We start from the raw sequence: 21,395 nt of genomic DNA, 5'->3' as shown, positions 1-21,395 counted from the left end.
ATTTTATGCCTTTTTTTGGGGACTTTTAGACCACATGGAAAGGAGAACCCTGGTGGGAGGTGTGATAGCCTGTACGGTAATGAGAATTGATGATAAATTGACATACGATCATCATTCCAATCCTGCGCCACCTCCGTCACAAAATTGTCAGGAGCTGCAAATGTGGGCATAAAGGGGACTTGGGTGCCAGCACTTCTACACATCTACACAATTCAGCAGCGCATACTAACACCAAAAATTGGTTTGAAGCAGGAGGTGTCGCCAAAGTAGCCACCACAGGTATACAGTGACCCTGTGAAAGTCTCATTAAATCACTAACGCTTACTGTGAATGCTCCAATCCCATATCTCGGATAACTGTGGTAATTTGTAGCATGAGAGATAATACATGCCGACCAACGCAGCTCCCCAAACCCTAAGCAGGAGGACGAGGTGGCATAATAAGCCAGAGAAACCATGACCGAGGTAGGACCTGCAGTACTCTGTGTGTAAAGCACGTGAGCCGGCCCAGGGACAGGCTCGGTCCCAGACTCCACCTTGTGTGACCCAGGTTGCCGTGAGTTACATAGCAATAGGAAATCCATGTGTCCCCACAAAATTCATTCTGTGTAGCTGTCAGATAGCTCAACACCGCAATGGGAAAGCCTTCTGCGCCCTACCCAAGTCATTCAGTGTATTTGTGCTAGATAGCTAAAACACTGCAATGGGAAATCTTTGTGCACCCACAGCATAGGCGAGCTCATGAAACCCAAGGAAAGTATTAAACATGAAGCAGTTACAAGGCCCAAACATGGCAGAGTTTCACCCCACCCAGGACTTCGGCCTCTGCACACACCCTCAGCAATCGTGGGCATAAAAAGGACTGGGATGCTAGTACAGCTGTGAACGTCTCATTAAATCAGTTACGGTTGCTTTCATCGCTCCAAAGACTGGATGAACCACAAAGAACTTCCACAGGCCAAACCTCGCACAGTTGCATCCCACAACCCCTGGACTTCAGCCTCTGCCCACACCCTCAGCAATCGTGGGCATAAAGCAGACTTCGATGCTAGTACAGCTGTGAAAATCTCCTTAATTCAGTTACGCTTCTTTTGATTGGTTTAAACCAGTGTCTCAGATAGCTGTGGTAACACGAGAGCAAATACATGTCGACCAACGCTGATCCCCAGACTCCAAGCAGGAGGAGGACGTGGCATTCTGCACCCTACCCAAGTCATTCAATGTATTTGTGCCAGATAGCTAAAACACCGCAATGGGAAATCTTTGTGTACCCACAGCATAGGCAATCCCATGAAACTCAAAGACAGTATTACACATGAAGAAATCAGAGTGCCCACACATGGCAGAGTTTCACCCCGCCAAGGACCTTGGCCCACACTTATACACTGAATGACTAGGGCAGTTGTGCCAGATAGGGAAAACACCGCAATGGGAAAGCCGTCTGCACCCTACCCAAGTCAGTCAGTGTATTTGTGCCTTGAGTCGTTGCATTATGTCCCACCAACTACATATGGTTACATTAAAAGAATACTTTAAGGTTAAACAAATCCCAAGAGGCTTGCGACCGCACAATCGGCCGACATTGATAGCGGATAATGTCATATTTTGTAAAAAATTTGAGGGAATTGTGAACAAATTTTCCTTTGACATCATCCTCCTTAACATCGAGTTCTTACAGACCGAGATATGCCAATGTCAAGATCAACTTACAAGTGGGACCAACGACGTACCAAGATCTCTAACCTCCTACAGAACCAAAAATAGGACATAGAAGACAAATGCATGAAATGGTTACGTGATGAAAAGGATTATTCTACGGACAGAGTATTCAGTTGGCAATATAAAAGTCAACAGGGGGAAGATTTAACCCCTCAGGCCCTCAGAGAGGAAGGCCTAGTAAGAGACTACCGAGACACCACAGAAGGAATCAACACTCACCATCTAACTCTATTTCTACAAATGGATCAGGAAGAGGTCTCTCTGCTTCTAACCCTTCTTTTTTAGGTGTGGGACAAGCGGCCAAAAGAAAGAAAAAGGCAGGCGGAAACTATGACGTGGAGGAATCAAGCATGGAAGAACACAGAAAAAATCCTGGGAACATGATGACTCACTCCAATCTTCAGCGACAACCACCAAGACAACGGAGGACTTAAGTACACTTGTGGTAAACATTTTTTCTAAAACTTTGTCTGAGGTAGAATTGAGAGTATTGATAAAAGGTCTTTCTTTTTGTCCAGAGCCTTGCACAGATTGGTTCCAGCTTGATTTAGACCTTAAACGTTTTTTTTCAGAGTTTACGACTTAAACATCATTTTTCATTGTGTCCCCCTATTATTGGATCTGTTGTGCAGTCTGGTGGCCATACGGGTTTTACCCTGAGGGACACGGGTCTCCACAACAAAAGCCACAACCAACCCGTGGTGACCAACCATTGTTTGGAGACATTTGTCTCTTTTGTGGAAAAAGATATTAGGGATTTGAGATCTCAGGTGGTTTGCCCATCTGGCACCAATAAAATGACTAAGGAAGAACGTGCCGTGCTTACTGCCCTCTCTGAAGGTGACTACACCTTCTGCTTTTATCTATAGCAATTGATGTCAGATATTGTTTGTACTGTCTAATTGGTTTGGGGTGGGCATGTTCCGCCTCTTCCTTTGTTTGTCAGTGTTATATAATGTTTGGTTTTATGGCATGAGAAAGACTACCTTTAGTCGAAACATTGCCTGTACGTTTTATAATATGGAGCAATGAAAATTGGCTTTTATAACTCACCACTGGATGCTGCCACTACTTTTTTGGCTACCATACAGGGACTGGAGGTCCATGGTCCCATGAGTGGCTTTGCATATACTTCAAGACCTTTGCATCATTAAGCATAACTAAGAGTGCAGCAGGTTACTAACTTTGGATACACAGTGTATTTGTGCCAGACAGGTAAAACAACGCAATGGGAAGTCTTTCTGCACCCACAGCACAGGGGGGGCCCATGGAACTCAAAGACGGTATTACACATGGCAGAATTTCAACCCGCCCAGGACCTCGGCCCACACTTCTGGCCTAGTCAGTCAGTGTATTTGTGCCAGATAGGTAAAACACTGCAATGGGAAGTCTTTGTGCACCCACAGCATAGGCGAGCCAATGAAAGTCAAAGATAGTATTACACTTAAAGAAATCACAGTGCCCAAACATGGTAGAGTTTCACCCCACCAAGGACCTGGGCCTCGGCCCACATTTCTGCCCAATTCATTCTTTGTATGTGTCAGATAGCTGAACAACGCAATGGGAAAGCCTTTGTGCACCCACAGTAACATTTCTGTATCAAGAGTGTAGGCGAACCCCTGAAACATTGGTGTACCAATAGTATAGGCGAACACCTGTAAAAATTTGTTTACCAAGAGTATAGGCGAAGCTCGGAAAAATTAGTTTGCTAACAGTATTAGCAATGGTCTGAAAAATTGGTGTACCAAGAGTGCAAGTGTACCCGTGAAAAATTGCTGAACGCCGAGGGCAGGTGAAACCCACAAACATTTTTTGAAGATACAGCTCGTTATTGGTTAATTTGTAACAGAGCTTGGAGGCAGCCCTCTGCAAAAATTGGTTTAGGTTTAACTTTAAAAACTTATAACACTTTTAAACAGAGCCTTTTGGGCCGCATAGAAATTGGCTCTTCAACGTAACATATAACAAGGGATACACACCCCTTTTTTGGGGTGATAGAGGATGCATTTTTCTCCTGTTGCAGCAAAAAGATTCTTTAGGATCCGCTGCTTTCCACCGGTGGAGAAGAGAAGTCTGGGGAAATCCAGTCTTTGTTCATCTTTATGAGGATAAGCATATCGGCGCTGTCAGTTGACAGGTGGGTACGCTTATCCGTGATGATCCCCCCCAGCAGCACTAAACACCCTCTCTAACAAGATGCTAGCGGCAGAGAAGGCCAGCACCTTCAGGGCGTACAGCGCAAGTTCGTGCCACGTATCCAGTTTTGACACCCAATAGTTGTATGGAGCAGAGGCATCACGGAGGACGGTGGTACAGTCGGCTATGTACTCCCTCACCATCTTTTTACAGTGTTCCCTCTGACTTAGTCTTGACTGGGAAGTGGTGACACAGTCTTGCTGGGCAGCCATAAAACTGGCAAAGGCCTTGGAGAGTGTTCCTCTGCCTGCGCTGGACATGCTGCCTGATCCCCGCGCCTCCCCTGCTACTTGGCCCTCGGAACTGCGTCTTCTGCCACTAGCGGTGTCAGATGGGAAGTTTAGCATCACTTTTTCCACCAGTTCCCTGTGGTATTGCATCACTCTCATACCCCTTTCCTCTTCGGGAATGAGAGTGGATAGGTTCTCCTTATACCGTGGGTCTAGAAGGGTGTACACCCAGTGTTGGCCAGAATGCGTCTAACGCGAGGGTCACAGGAAAGGCAGCCGAACATGAAGTCAGCCATGTGTGCCAGGGTCCCAGTACGCAACACATCGCTGTCCTCACTAGGAGGACGACTTTCAGAATCCTCCTCCTCAGCCCATACATGCTGAACAGATGAGAGGCAAGCAGCATGGGTACCCTCTGCAGTGTAGCCAGCTGTCTCTTCCCCCTCCTCCTCCAAAGCGTGCTGAGATATAGACATGAGGGTGGTCTGGCTATCAAGCGACATACTGTCATGCCCCGTCTCCTGTTCCAACCGCAAAGCGTCGGCCTTTATGCTTAGCAGCGAACTTCTCAGCAGGCAAAGGAGCGGGATGGTAACGCTAATGATGGCCCCATCACCGCTCACCATTTGGGTAGACTCCTCAAAGTTTCCGAGGACCTGGCAGATTTCTGCCATCCATGCTCACTCCTCAGTAAAGAATTGCGGAGGCTGACGTCACTCCGCCTCCCATGTTGCAGCTGGTATTCCATAATTGCTCTATGCTGCTCGTACAGCCTGGGTAACATGTGCAGTGTAGAATTCCAGCGTGTGGGCACTTCGCACAGCAGTCGGTGCTCTGGCAGCTGAAACTGACGTTGTAGGGTTCTAAGGGTGGCAGCATCCGTGGTGCACTTGCGGAAAAGTGCGCAGACGTGGCGCACCTTGCCGAGCAGCTCAGACAAGTGGGGGTAGTTTTTCAGAAACCGCTGAACCACCAGATTGAAGATGTGGGCCAGGCATGGCGTGTGTGAGGCTGCCGAGCTGCAGAGCCGCCACCAAGTTGCGGCCATTGTCACACATGACCATGCCCGGTTGGAGGCTCAGTGGCGAAAGCCAGAGGTCGGTCCCCTCTGTCAGACCTTGCCACAGCTCGGGAGCCGTGTGCCTCTTGTCACCTAAGCTGATTAGTTTCAGCATGGCTTGCTGACACTTGCCCACCGCTGTGCTGCCGCGCTGCACGCTATCGACTGCTGGCAACGTGCTCACACTTCTTAATTGAGAGGTAGAGGTGGTGGAGGAGGGGAAGGGTTTGGGGGAGGTGGCATAAAACGCCACAGATACCAGCACCGAGGTAGGACCCGCTATTCTGGGTGTGGGTAGGACGTGAGCGGTCCCATGCTCTGACTCGGTCCCAGCCTCCACCAAGTTTACCCAATGTGCCGTCAGGGAAATATAGTGGCCCTGCCTGCCAGTACTTGTCCACGTGTCCGTGGTTAAGTGGACCTTCCCAGTAACCGCGTTGGCGAGGGCACGATTTATGTTGCAAGAGATGTGCTAGTGTAGGGCGGGGGCGGCACACCAGGAAAAAAAAGTGGCGACTGGGGACCGAGTAGCGCGGGACCACCGTCGCCATCATGTTTTTGAAAGCCTCCGTTTCCACAAGCCTGTACGGCAGCATCTCCAGGCTGATTAATTTGGCAATGTGCACATTTAAAGCTTGTGCATGCGGGTGGGTGGCAGTGTATTTTTGCTTTCGCTCCAATGCTTGTGTTAGCGACAGCTGAACGCTGCTCTGAGAGGCATTGTTGGATGGAGTGGAGGACGGTGGAGGTGAGGGTGTGGGTGCAGGCCGGGAGGCACTCGTGCCTGCGTCCTGGGAGGGGGATTGGATCTGTGTGGCAGGTTGGGGCACAGAGGAAGAGGCAGTGGTGTGACCCAGAGACGGTGAATGTCCTTCGTCCGACTTTTTGGGGTGCTTGGCCATCATATGCCTGTGCATGCTAGTGGTGGTGAGGCTGGTAGTGGTGGCTCCCCGGCTGATCTTGGTGCGACACAGGTTGCACAACACAGTTTGTCGGTCGTCCGCGCTCTCACTAAAAAACATCTACACCTTTGAACACCTAGCCTTCCGCACGGAGGCTTGCCACGAGGGGGTGCTTTGGGAAACAGTTGGGGGATTCTTCGCTCTGCCTCTACCCCTGGCCACTTCACTGCCTCTTCCAACCTGTCCTGCTGCTGCACTTGCCTCCCCCTCTGAAGCTCCGTCCTCAGTAGGCTTAGCAAACCAGGTGGGGTCAGTCGCCTCATCGTCTAACTGCTCTTCCTCCAAATTCTCTGTGCGCTACTCCCTCGGACTTACTGCCCTTACTGCTACCTCACTGACAGACAACTGTGTCTCATTATCCTCATCCTCAAAGAGCTCTTGAGACAGTTGCCGGAAGTCCACAGCCTCATCACCCGGACTCCGGGAACTTTCCAAAGGTTAGACATCGGTCACGACAAACTCCTCAGGTAAGAGAGAAACCATTTTTTCCCACTCAGGGCAGGGACCCGAGAACAGTTCCTGGGAGTCTGCCTGCTCAGAATATGTCATTTTCATGGAGTGAGGAGGCTGGGAGGAAGGAGGAGCAGCCAGAGGATTCAGAGTTGCAGTCCCTAGGCCGGGAGTAGTGGACTGCGTAGAAGACTAGGTGGTCGATACATTGCTGGACGCGTTTTCTGCCATCCACGACAGGACCTGCTCGCACTGCTCTGTTTGTAATAAAGGTCCACCACGTGGACCCGCAAATTGTGATATGAAGTTGGGGAGCCCAGAAACTTGCCTCTCTCCTAATCCCTCAGCAGCCGTCTGTGATTCACCCCACCCAGGAACTCAGCCTGTGCCCACACCCTCACTTGGGCATCCGCGTCCTCGACCCTTACCCCTACTCCTCATCACGGCGGATTAAGGATAGAGCAGGGCCCAAATAAATTACCCCACTGGACAGCGCTGACAACTGTGGCTAATTCACCACACACAGAGACTTGTAGATAGCAGAGGCTCTATACTGTGACTTGAAAAGGTTAACCCGCTGTCTTGCGCTGATACCTAGGGGTAATTTACCGCTCACAAAGACTTGTAGATAGGAGAGGCTGTATGGAGTGGGAGAAGACGCTAAAGTCAGTGAATAGTGCTGGTAACTGCGGCTATCTCAACCCCCCTCAAGGAAAGGGTATTGTGAGACACTCTACACAGTAGAGTACTGTTTCACGGTGAGACCTTGCGTAATGCACTGCAGACTGAGAACGGTATAACTGAAACAGTTTGCAGTGGCCTAGGAAATATTACAGTACTGTTTTGCGGTGAGACCTCGGTCTAATGCACTGCAGACTGAGAACGGTATAACTGTAATGCTCTGCACAGGCCTAGATGCGTAAAAAAAAAAAGAAAGATGCACTACTGCTCACAGCTAGCCATAACTATAATACACACAGTGAGAAGTAGCCCTAAAAAGGACCATTGGGGTTCTTGTACAGAAGATCACAACTGTAAAACTTTCCCTATATAGGCAGCTATGTCCCTTAACTCTGCCTAATGCACTGCAGACTGAGAACGCTATAGCTGAAATACTTTGCAGTAGCCTAGGAAATATTAGATTTCTGTTTCACGGTGAGACCATGGTGTTATGCACTGCAGACTGAGAACGCTATAAGTGAAAGGCTAGGAACAGGCGTAGATGCGTAATAAAAAAATTGATGTACTACTGCTCCCAACCAGCCACAACTATAATGCACACGGTGAGAAGTAGCCCTAAAAAGGACCATTGGGGTTCTTGTACAGAAGATCACGACTGTAAAACTTTCCCTTTATAGGCAGCTCTGTCCCTAAACTCTGCTTAATGCACTGCAGACTGAGAATTCTATAGTTGAAATGGTCTGCACAGCCCTAGATGCTTCAAAAAAGAAATTGATGCACTACAGCTCCCAGCCAGCCAGAACTATAATGCACACGATGAGGAGTAGCCCTAAGGAGGACCTTGGGGTTCTTGAAGACAGGATCCTACGCTAACACTATCTCTGTATAAGCATCAGCACTTTCCCTAGCCACTGCCAGCATGCGTCTGAGGCAAGCCCGGGCGGGACCAGTTTAAGTACTCGGTGGTCACCTGATCGGCCCAGCCACTCACTGCTGTTGGCGGGCAGAGGGCTGGCACGTCACAGCAGGAAGTGGTAATGCCTTCCTCGCATGTTTATTGGCTAGAAAATGGCGCTAAACATGCAGGGAAGGAAATGCAATTGACTTGAGTACTGTGTGGTGTTTGTCTAAAGTAACGAGCATCTCGAGCACCTTAATACTCGAACGAGCATCAAGCTCGAAGGAGTGTGCTCGCTCATCTCTAGTAGCTATCACCCCAGTATATATAAGTGGGCTAGTGTTACTTTGGTTAGTTGTTTCGTCCTGTCTGAACTTTCCGACCTCTTTTTCTAGATGATCATGTGATCTCATTTCTGACCAGCTCAGATCTACTTTGAGTTCTGAGGTCTGAAATGTATCAATTTCTCAGTCTGTTTTATGCTGTTACATGACTCCTACCACAGAAAATGTCTAGAGGGGGACACAGACACTCATATCACAGTTACTGATAATGATCACACAGCTTCTGTCACACAGTTATAATAGAGGAGATCACAGCTCATCCTCCTGACTGTATGCTTATGGGCTGTAGCTTATTTAGGTGAATATAGAAAATAATGATAATTAAACTGTCCTCCGAGCAAGCAGAATGGTAAAGTCTCAACTAATGCTGTGCTGATGCATCATGGGATAGATGTGAAAATCAAAGTAAAAAAATCTCAGTCTCAAGATGGTGTTGATAAGCATCAGACAGGGGGTGCACGGCATGGAAGTGGCTGGAATACACAGAGAAGAACTCCAGAGTGTGATAGGCAATCAGGTGGGGGGAAAGGGGCAGGGACAGAGATGCAAAAATGTGTTTTTGTCAGAGTGGCCCCATTAAATGAATGGAGTGGTGATGATAGGGAAAGTATAATATAGGCATGATTGTTCATGTGTGTATTACTGGGGTACCGCTAGCAGTAACAGGGGATGCAATTGTGACCTGGCCCCTTAGCCATTGTGATTGGTCAAAATTGCTTGTTCTGGGTGAAAATGTGTGTAAGTGGGTAAAGCCGAGGATGGTTATAATGATACATACTCTGATTAGGTCACTGTTACTAGTAAGATACAACATGGGGATATTGGGTCATATTCTTTTTAATATATTAATGACCTAGTAGAAGGATTGCACAGTAAAATATCAATATTTACAGTTGACATACAACTAGTAAAGTAATTAACACAAGCGAGGACAGAATGAGGTTGTAAATGGATCTGGATAAGTGGGGTGCAAAAAAAGGAGCAAATGAGGTTTAACACTGATAAATGTAAGGTTCTGTACATGAACATAGGAAACACATAACACACTAAATGGGAAACCACTGGGGAATAGAGATGAGCGAACGTACTCGTCCGAGCTTGATACTCGTTCGAGTATTAGCGTGTTCGAGATGCTCGTTACTCGTAACGAGCACCACGCGATGTTCGGGTTACTTTCACTTTCATCTCTGAGACGTTAGCGCACTTTTCTGGCCAATTGAAAGACAGGGAAGGCATTACAACTTCCCCCTGCGACGTTCAAGCCCTATACCACCACCCTGCAGTGAGTGGATGGCTAGATCAGGTGTCACCCGAGTCGGCCCCTCCCGCGGCTAGCCTCAGATGCGTTGTGACTTAGCTGAGGGAAAGTGCTATCGTGTTGGAGCTGCTGTAGGGAGAGTGTTAGGAGTTAGTGTAGGCTTCAAGAACCCCAACGGTCCTTCTTAGGGCCACATCTAACCGTGTGCAGTAGTGTGGAGGCTGCTTTTTGCAGTGTTGCACATTTTTTTTTTTTTTGCTATATCGGCCGTGCAGAGCATTGCGCCCTGCAGTAATACTACAGGGACAGAAGTGGTGGTTAGGCAGGGAGAGTGTTAGGAGTGATTGTAGGCTTCAAGAACCCCAACGGTCCTTCTTAGGGCCACATCTAACCGTGTGCAGTACTGTGGAGGCTGCTTTTTGCAGTGTTGCACATTTTTTTTTTTTCTGGTATATCGGCCGTGCAGAGCGTTACGCCCTGCAGTAATACTCCAGGGGGAGAATTGTGTAGGCAGGGCCAGAAGACATATATTATTGACTGAATATACGCAGTGGTCCTTTGTCAAAAAAATATTGGGCAAAAAATCTATTTGGCCTGCCTGTCACTGTGCTCAGTGTTCTGGGTCCGTGTGTGCTGGGTGTAGTAGTTCTACAAATAAATACGCAGGCAGCTAAGTGTTACAGCAGGCGTGCGCCAAATTAGTTCCTGGCTCAGAAATCACCGCTCTGTTGCAGTTAATAACAGTGCGACACTCTTTAGTTCTGTCACACACTCCAGGGCCAGAAGACCTACAGTTAGGGCCAGAAATATTTGGACAGTGACACAAGTTTTGTTATTTTAGCTGTTTACAAAAACATGTTCAGAAATACAATTATATATATAATATGGGCTGAAAGTGCACACTCCCAGCTGCAATATGAGAGTTTCCACATCCAAATCGGAGAAAGGGTTTAGGAATCATAGCTCTGTAATGCATAGCCTCCTCTTTTTCAAGGGACCAAAAGTAATTGGACAATGGACTCTAAGGGCTGCAATTAACTCAGAAGGCGTCTCCCTCGTTAACCTGTAATCAATTAAGTAGTTAAAAGGTCTGGGGTTGATTCCAGGTGTGTGGTTTTGGATTTGGAAGCTGTTGCTGTGACCAGACAACATGCGGTCAAAGGAACTCTCAATTGAGGTGAAGCAGAACATCCTGAGGCTGAAAAAAAAGAAAAAATCCATCAGAGAGATAGCAGACATGCTTGGAGTAGCAAAATCAACAGTCGGGTACATTCTGAGAAAAAAGGAATTCACTGGTGAGCTTGGGAACTCAAAAAGGCCTGGGCGTCCACGGAAGACAACGGTGGTGGATGATCGCCGCATACTTTCTTTGGTGAAGAAGAACCCGTTCACAACATCAACTGAAGTCCAGAACACTCTCAGGGAAGTAGGTGTATCTGTCTCTAAGTCAACAGTAAAGAGAAGACTCCATGAAAGTAAATACAAAGGGTTCACATCTAGATGCAAACCATTCATCAATTCCAAAAATAGACAGGCCAGAGTTAAATTTGCCGAACAACACCTCAAGAAGCCAGCCCAGTTCTGGAAAAGTATTCTATGGACAGATAAGACAAAGATCAACCTGTACCAGAATGATGGGAAGAAAAAAGTTTGGAGAAGAAAGGGAACGGCACATGATCCAAGGCACACCACATCCTCTGTAAAACATGGTGGAGGCAACGTGATGGCATGGGCATGCATGGCTTTCAATGGCACTGGGTCACTTGTGTTTATTGATGACATAACAGCAGACAAGAGTAGCCGGATGAATTCTGAAGTGTACCGGGATATACTTTCAGCCCAGATTCAGCCAAATGCTGCAAAGTTGATCGGACGGCGCTTCACAGTACAGATGGACAATGACCCCAAGCATACAGCCAAAGCTACCCAGGAGTTCATGAGTGCAAAAAAGTGGAACATTCTGCAATGGCCAAGTCAATCACCAGATCTTAACCCAATTGAGCATGCATTTCACTTGCTCAAATCTAGACTTCAGACGGAAAGACCCACAAACAAGCAAGACCTGAAGGCTGCGGCTGTAAAGGCCTGGCAAAGCATTAAGAAGGAGGAAACCCAGCGTTTGGTGATGTCCATGGGTTCCAGACTTAAGGCAGTGATTGCCTCCAAAGGATTCGCAACAAAATATTGAAAAAAAAATTTTTGTTTGGGTTATGTTTATTTGTCCAATTACTTTTGAGCTCCTAAAATGTGGAGTGTTTGTAAAGAAATGTGTACAATTCCTACATTTTCTATCAGATATTTTTGTTCAACCCTTTAAATTAAACATTACAATCTGCACTTGAATTCTGTTGTAGAGGCTTCATTTCAAATCCAATGCGGTGGCATGCAGAGTCCAACTCGCGAAAATTGTGTTACTGTCCAAATATTTCTGGCCCTAACTGTATATTATTGACTGAATATACGCAGTGGTCCTTTGTCAAAAAAATCTTGGGCAAAAAATCTATTTGGCCTGCCTGTCACTGTGCTCAGTGTTCTGGGTCCGTGTGTGCTGGGTGTAGTAGTTCTACAAATAAATACGCAGGCAGCTAAGTGTTACAGCAGGCGTGCGCCAAATTATTTCCTGGCTCAGAAATCACCGCTCTGTTGCAGTTAATAACAGTGCGACACTCTTTAGTTCTGTCACACACTCCAGGGCCAGAAGACATATATTATTGACTGAATATACGCAGTGGTCCTTTGTCAAAAAAATCTTGGGCAAAAAATCTATTTGGCCTGCCTGTCACTGTGCTCAGTGTTCTGGGTCCGTGTGTGCTGGGTGTAGTAGTTCTACAAATAAATACGCAGGCAGCTAAGTGTTACAGCAGGCGTGCGCCAAATTATTTCCTGGCTCAGAAATCACCGCTCTGTTGCAGTTAATAACAGTGCGACACTCTTTAGTTCTGTCACACACTCCAGGGCCAGAAGACATATATTATTGACTGAATATACGCAGTGGTCCTTTTCAAAAAAATATTGGGCAAAAAATCTATTTGGCCTGCCTGTCACTGTGCTCAGTGTTCTGGGTCCGTGTGTGCTGGGTGTAGTAGTTCTACAAATAAATACGCAGGCAGCTAAGTGTTACAGCAGGCGTGCGCCAAATTAGTTCCTGGCTCAGAAATCACCGCTCTGTTGCAGTTAATAACAGTGCGACACTCTTTAGTTCTGTCACACACTCCAGGGCCAGAAGACATATATTATTGACTGAATATACGCAGTGGTCCTTTTCAAAAAAATATTGGGCAAAAAATCTATTTGGCCTGCCTGTCACTGTGCTCAGTGTTCTGGGTCCGTGTGTGCTGGGTGTAGTAGTTCTACAAATAAATACGCAGGCAGCTAAGTGTTACAGCAGGCGTGCGCCAAATTAGTTCCTGGCGTTCCGTAAGCGAAGTCAGCCTCCAACCACAGGCCAATAAGCGGCACATTTAATTACAGCGTTCTGTTTCTGCATTACTGGTAATACAGCATGCAGAGGGGTAGGGGTAGGCCTAGAGGACGTGGGCGCGGCCTAGGACGTGGAGGCCCTAGTCCGGGTGTGGGCACAGGCCGAGCTCCTGATCCAGGTGTATCGCAGCCGACTGCTGCGGGATTAGGAGAGAGGCACGTTTCTGGCGTCCCCACATTCATAGCACATTTAATGGATCCACGCGGTAGACCTTTATTAGAAAATGAGCAGTGTGAGCAGGTCCTGTCGTGGATGGCAGAAAGTGCTTCCAGCAACCTATCGTCCACCCAGAGTTCTGCGCCGTCCACTGCTGCAACTCAGAATCCTCTGGCTGCTGCTCCTCCTTCCTCCCAGCCTACTCACTCCATGAAAATGAGACATTCTGAGGAGCGGGCAGACTCCCAGGAACTGTTCTCGGGCCCCTGCTCAGATTGGGCAGCAGTGGTTCCTCTCCCACCAGAGGAGTTTATCCTGACTGATGCCCAACCATTGGAAAGTTCCCGGGGTCCGGGGGATGAGGCTGGGGACTTCCGGCAACTGTCTCAAGACCTTTCAGTGGGTGAGGAGGCCGATGACGATGAGACACAGTTGTCTATCAGTGAGGTAGTAGTAAGGGCATTAAGTCCGAGGGAGGAGCGCACTGAGGATTCTGAGGAAGAGCAGCAGGACAATGAGGTGACTGACCCCACCTGGTTTGCTACGCCTACTGAGGACAGGTCTTCAGAGGGGGAGGCAAGGGCAGCAGCAGGGCAGATTGCAAGAGGCAGTGCGGTGGCCAGGGGTAGAGGCAGGGCCAGACCGAATAATCCACCAACTGTTTCCCAAAGCGCCCCCTCGCGCCATGCCACCCTGCAGAGGCCGAGGTGCTCAAAGGTCTGGCAGTTTTTCACTGAGAGTGCAGACGACCGACGAACAGTGGTGTGCAACCTTTGTCGCGCCAAGATCAGCCGGGGAGCCACCACCACCAGCTTCACCACCACCAGCATGCGCAGACATATGATGGCCAAGCACCCCACAAGGTGGGACGAAGGCTGTTCACTGCCTCCGGTTTGCACCGCTGCCTCTCCCCCTGTGCCCCAACCTGCCACTGAGATCCAACCCCGCTCTGAGGACACAGGCACTACCGTCTCCTGGCCTGCACCCACACCCTCACCCTCACCTCCGCTGTCCTCGGCCCCATCCAGCAATGTCTCTCAGCGCACCGTCCAGCCGTCGCTAGCGCAAGTGTTTGAGTGCAAGCGCAAGTACGCCGCCACGCACCCGCACGCTCAAGCGTTAAACGTGCACGTAGCCAAATTTATCAGCCTGGAGATGCTGCCGTATAGGGTTGTGGAAACGGAGTCCTTCAAAAGTATGATGGCGGCGGCGGCCCCGCGCTACTCAGTTCCCAGTCGCCACGATTTTTCCCGATGTGCCGTCCCAGCCCTGCACGACCACGTCTCCCGCAACATTGTACGCGCCCTCACCAACGCGGTTACTGCCAAGGTCCACTTAACAACGGACACGTGGACAAGCACAGGGGGGCAGGGCCACTATATCTCCCTGACGGCACATTGGGTGAATTTAGTGGAGGCTGGGACAGAGTCAGAGCCTGGGACCGCTCACGTCCTACCCACCCCCAGAATTGCGGGCCCCAGCTCGGTGGTGGTATCTGCGGCGGTGTATGCTTCCTCCAGTAAACCACCCTCCTCCTCCTCCTCCTCCTCCTCCTCCTCCTCCAACGCAACCTCTGTCTCGCAATCAAGATGTTTCAGCAGCAGCAGCACGACGCCAGCAGTCGGTGTCGCGCGTCGTGGCAGCACAGCGGTGGGCAAGCGTCAGCAGGCCATGCTGAAACTACTCAGCTTAGGAGATAAGAGGCACATGGCCCACGAACTGCTGCAGGGTCTGACAGAGCAGACCGACCGCTGGCTTTCGCTGCTGAGCCTCCAACCGGGCATGGTCGTGTGTGACAACGGCCGTAACCTGGTGGCGGCTCTGCAGCTCGGTAGCCTCACGCACGTGCCATGCCTGGCCCACGTCTTTAATTTGGTGGTTCAGCGGTTTCTGAAAAGCTACCCACGCTTGTCAGACCTGCTCGGAAAGGTGCGCCGGCTCTGCGCACATTTCCGCAAGTCCCACACGGACGCTGCCACCCTGCGCACCCTGCAACATCGGTTTAATCTGCCAGTGCACCGACTGCTGTGCGACGTGCCCACACGGTGGAACTCTACGCTCCACATGTTGGCCAGGCTCTATGAGCAGCGTAGAGCTATAGAGGAATACCAACTCCAACATGGGCGGCGCAGTGGGAGTCAGCCTCCTCAATTATTTTCAGAAGAGTGGGCCTGGTTGGCAGACATCTGCCTGGTCCTTGGAAAGTTTGAGGAGTCTACCCAGGTGGTGAGCGGGGATGCTGCAATCATTAGCGTCACCATTCCTCTGCTATGCCTGTTGAGAAGTTCCCTGCAAAGCATAAAGGCAGACAGGAGGAGAAGAAGGAAGAAGGAAGGAGGGAGGAGGGAGGAGGGAGGAGGAGGAGGAGGAGGAGGTGGAGGATCCTGAAAGTGATCTTCCTAGTGAGGACAGTCATGCGTTGCGTACAGGTACCCTGGCACACATGGCTGACTTCATGTTAGGATGCCTTTCTTGTGACACTCGCGTTACACGCATTCTGGCCACTACAGATTACTGGGTGTACACACTGCTCGACCCACGGTATAAGGAGAACCTTTCCACTCTCATACCCGAAGAGGAAAGGGGTTCGAGAGTGTTGCTATACCACAGGACCCTGGCGGACAAACTGATGGTGAAATTCCCATACAACAGCGCTAGTGGCCGAAGGGGCAGTTCCGAGGGCCAGGTAGCAGGGGAGGCGCGGAGATCAGGCAGCATGTACAGCACAGGCAGGGCAACACTCTTTAAGGCCCTTGACTGCTTTATGGCTCCCCAGCAAGACTGTGTCACCGCTCCCCAGTCACGGCTGAGTCGGCGGGAGCACTGTAAAAGGATGGTGAGGGAGTACGTAGCCGATCGCACGACTGTCCTCCGTGACGCCTCTGCCCCCTACAACTACTGGGTGTCGAAGCTGGACACGTGGCCTGAACTCGCGCTGTATGCCCTGGAGGTGCTTGCTTGTCCTGCGGCTAGCGTCTTGTCAGAGAGGGTGTTTAGTGCGGCTGGGGGAATCATCACAGATAAGCGTACCCGCCTGTCAACCGACAGTGCCGACAGGCTAACACTCATCAAGATGAACAAAGCCTGGATTTCCCCAGACTTCTCTTCTCCACCAGCGGACAGCAGCGATACCTAAGCAATACGTAGGCTGCACCCGCGGATGGAAGCATCGTTCTGTATCCCCATCAAAAACGGGGACCTTTTCGCTTCATCAATCTGTGTATAATATTCCTCCTCCTCCTGCTCCTCCTCCTGAAACCTCACATAATCACGCCAAACGGGCAATCTTTCTTAGGCCCACAAGGCTCAGTCATATAATTTTTCTAAACAATTTTTATACGTTTCAATGCTCATTAAAGCATTGAAACTTTCACCTCAACCAATTTTTATTTTAACTGGGCTGCCTCCTGGCCTAGTTACCAATTAAGCCACATTAACCAAAGCGATTAATGGGTTTCACCTGCCCTCTTGGTTGGGCATGGGCAATTTTTCTGATGTACATTAGTACTGTTGATACAGCAATTTTTGTGGGCCCTCGCCTACAGTGTAATCAAATTAATTTTTAGCCCACCTGCATTACAGCTGACGTTACATCAGCTGTGTTGGGCACTGCAATGGGATATTTTTATGTCCCGCCGGTGGGTTCCAGGGAGCCACCCATGCTGTGGGTCCACAGGGAGTTGTAAATGCATCTGTTTCCACTTCTAAAGAACCCCAGTCTGACTGGGGCATGCAGTGTGGGCCGAAGCCCACCTGCATTAAACATGACATTACCTCAGCTGTGATGGGCAATGCAATGGGATATATTTATGTACCGCCGGTGGCTTCCTGGCACCCACCCATGCTGTGGGTCCACAGGGAGTTGTAAATGCATCTGTTTCCACTTCTAAAGAACCCCAGTCTGACTGGGGCATGCAGTGTGGGCCGAAGCCCACCTGCATTAAACATGACATTACTACCTCAGCTCTGATGGGCAATGCAATGGGATATATTTAGGTACCGCCGGTGGCTTCCTGGCACCCACCCATGCTGTGGCTCCACAGGGAGTTGTAAATGCATCTGTTTCCACTTCTAAAGAACCCCAGTCTGACTGGGGCATGCAGTGTGAGCCGAAGCCCACCTGCATTAAACATGACATTACTACCTCAGCTGTGATGGGCAATGCAATGGGATATATTTATGTACCGCCGGTGGCTTCCTGGCACCCACCCATGCTGTGGGTCCACAGGGAGTTGTAAATGCATCTGTTTCCACTTCTAAAGAACCCCAGTCTGATTGGGGCATGCAGTGTGGGCCAAAGCCCACCTGCATTAAACATGACATTACTACCTCAGCTGTGATGGGCAATGCAATGGGATATTTTTATGTACCGCTGGTGGGTTCCAGGGAGCCACCCATGCTGTGGGTCCACAGGGAGTTGTAAATGCATCTGTTTCCACTTCTAAAGAACCCCAGTCTGACTGGGGCATGCAGTGTGGGCCGAAGCCCACCTGCATTAAACATGACATTACTACCACAGCTGTGATGGGCAATGCAATGGGATATATTTATGTACCGCCGGTGGCTTCCTGGCACCCACCCATGCTGTGGGTCCACAGGGAGTTGTAAATGCATCTGTTTCCACTTCTAAAGAACCCCAGTCTGACTGGGGCATGCAGTGTGAGCCGAAGCCCACCTGCATTAAACATGACATTACTACCTCAGCTGTGATGGGCAATGCAATGGGATATATTTATGTACCGCCAGTGGCTTCCTGGCACCCACCCATGCTGTGGGTCCACAGGGAGTTGTAAATGCATCTGTTTCCACTTCTAAAGAACCCCAGTCTGATTGGGGCATGCAGTGTGGGCCAAAGCCCACCTGCATTAAACATGACATTACTACCTCAGCTGTGATGGGCAATGCAATGGGATATTTTTATGTACCGCTGGTGGGTTCCAGGGAGCCACCCATGCTGTGGGTCCACAGGGAGTTGTAAATGCATCTGTTTCCACTTCTAAAGAACCCCAGTCTGACTGGGGCATGCAGTGTGGGCCGAAGCCCACCTGCATTAAACATGACATTACTACCACAGCTGTGATGGGCAATGCAATGGGATATATTTATGTACCGCCGGTGGCTTCCTGGCACCCACCCATGCTGTGGGTCCACAGGGAGTTGTAAATGCATCTGTTTCCACTTCTAAAGAACCCCAGTCTGACTGGGGCATGCAGTGTGGGCCGAAGCCCACCTGCATTAAACATGACATTACTACCTCAGCTGTGATGGGCAATGCAATGGGATATTTTTATGTACCGCCGGTGGGTTCCAGGGAGCCACCCATGCTGTGGATGCACATGGAATTCCCATTGCGGAGTTGTACCTGCCTGTGACTATATATAAAAAAACGCGGTCTGACTGGGGCATGCAGACACCTTGACAGAATGAATAGTGTGTGGCACATAGGTTCCCCATTGCTATGCCCACGTGTGCAGCTCCAGATGGAGGTGGCACAGGATTGGATTTCTCATTGCTTCTGTACAGCATTGTGGGCTATCGCCCCGCCCCTTTTAAAGAGGGTCGCTGCCTAGCCGTGCCAACCTTCTGCAGTGTGTGCCTGCTTTTCCTGTGGCAGACGCACTTATAAATAGACATGAGGGTGGCGTGGCATGAGGGCAGCTGAAGGCTGGGCAGGGACAGTTTGGTGTGCGCTGTGGACACTGGGTCGTGGGGGGGGGGGGGGATGGGGATTTGGCAGCATGTAACCCAGAAGAAGTGGCAGTGGAGTGTCATGCAGGCAGTGATTGTGCTTTGTTGGAGGTAGTGTGGTGCTTAGCTAAGGTATGCATTGCTAATGAGGGCTTTTCAGATGTAAAAGTTGTTGGGGGGGGGCCCACTCTTGCTGCTATTGTGGCTTAATAGTGGGACCTGGGAACTTCATATGCAGCCGAACATGTAGCCCCTCGCCTGCCCTATCCGTTTCTGTGTCGTTCCCATCACTTTCTTGAATTGCCCCGATTTTCACAAATGAAAACCTTAGCGAGCATCGGCGATATAGAAAAATGCTCGAGTCGCCCATTGACTTCAATGGGGTTCGTTACTCGAAACAAACCCTCGAGCATCGCGAAAAATTCGTCTCGAGTAACGAGCACCCGAGCATTTTGGTGCTCGCTCATCTCTACTGGGGAACACTGACATAGAAAAGGACTTAGGGATTTTAGTTAACTGTAAGATAAATGAATGCCTGTGATTGGTTCATCGAGCCCTGGCTCTGATTGGCTAAGTGTCACAATGCTCAGGCAATCAGAGGCAGCGCTTCTAGGAGGCGGGGATTTTTCATTTCCCCTACAGAAGAGATGCTGAAGACCAGTACCAGGGACTAGAGAGAAGATGCAGCGGAGCTGACAGCGCTTTTAACCGGATGTATTCATTTGTAAATTTTTTTTCCTGCAGCTATGACTTATTTTCGGGCTTAAATTTCAAGCCCTTCCCACCCCCCACCCGGAAAATCCTCGCAGGCAAGTTGCGCGACTTTGTAATTCTTTCTAATTCCAGGCTGTAATGCAATAAAACAGAAACATCATCATGGGGGTGAATACTTTTGCAAGGCAATATATTTACAGGTTTACTGCATTTATGCAAACTAGAATGTTCTCACTCCCTGACAGCAAATAACTATCCTGACAGTGTTGAAAAGTTCAAAATACATGGGATGGGACAGAGTGTGTGCTAAAAAAAAAATTAACACTCTCACATTTAGGCTCATTCTTATGCAGCACGCGTACCTCTGGCTTAAACAAGAACACTCCTCTCACACTCCAGCACAATAGCTTTGAACGTTACTAACAATCCTAACAAACATTTTCTTGGCAGAATTATGCAAAATAAAGCATACTTTTCACTGATAAGTATAAAGTCTGCTGGTAGCAGCTAAATTTCAGGAGGACTTCAAAATTACCCAATATTTTCTTCTACTACAGTTGATTCTTCCCTATCTCCAGCTCTGGCGTAAATACCGCAACATCTGCTGTATCCTTGCACAACTGGACCTTAACAAAGCTGGGAGACAATTCTGTGTGATCTGTAATATTCGTTTTTACTCAGATTTCTCACGTTTAGAAGGAACAGCTGAATATATAGAACAACTTTACAGTAGAAAACAACTCAAGGACTAATTTTAATCTGACGAAGAAAAGTGTTGTGAACCTGCCACCTTTCTATGGTGAGGATTTTGAACCCATCAGAACCCTCTTTTTTTCAAAAATAGTTACATGAAAGCTAATTTTGAAAATACACAGCAGCTTTAATCAATGTGCTAAACTCAAGGCTTTACAAGAAAGGAATTTGTAGCCCGAATAACCACATTCCCTTCTCATATACAGTCTGGCAATATGACTGAAAATATGAGGGAGGTAAAAAGCAGAGATATCAGCCTGGGAGAGCTCCTCACTGGGTGATATGCAGTGACTCAAGCAAAAACGTGAGTGGCCTTCCAAGGGTCGTGGCAAGCCTACAGCAGGAGTAGTACAATTAAGAACACAGTTTTCATATTTAAAACAGTAAATTTAATGGATAGACCCCCCTTACACCCTGCCTGTAATCTACACCTACCCGGATAATATACATTAGAAACAGCATAAGACAACTTTATAAAATAGTGGGCTTAGATACAGCGGCTAATCTCTAATATATCTCTATATAACCCAGTCACTATATAGTAGTCAGATTCCAGCTCTATATAGTGATAGTGATTACAGTACATTTACCTCCAGTGATTCCAGATGATGTCTTCTCTGAGTGGAGTTGTCAGTTTTTGTTTTTCTTCTCATTGCCATGTACATTTTATCCAGCCATGGCTCATCTCTGCACCCATATTTGCCATCTTGCTGCTACCTATGCCTCCCTCAGTGCCCCCTGCACTCAGTAATGGTGCTTTCTTTTGTGTTCCAAAAAGTAGTACTGCCCACACATGGTAATAATCT

The sequence above is a fragment of the Eleutherodactylus coqui genome, chromosome 9, assembly GCF_035609145.1.
Source record: "Eleutherodactylus coqui strain aEleCoq1 chromosome 9, aEleCoq1.hap1, whole genome shotgun sequence".
Taxonomy (NCBI): Eukaryota; Metazoa; Chordata; class Amphibia; order Anura; family Eleutherodactylidae; genus Eleutherodactylus; species Eleutherodactylus coqui.
The sequence above is the reverse complement of the archived record's forward strand: the minus strand, read 5'-3'. Positions refer to the sequence as shown.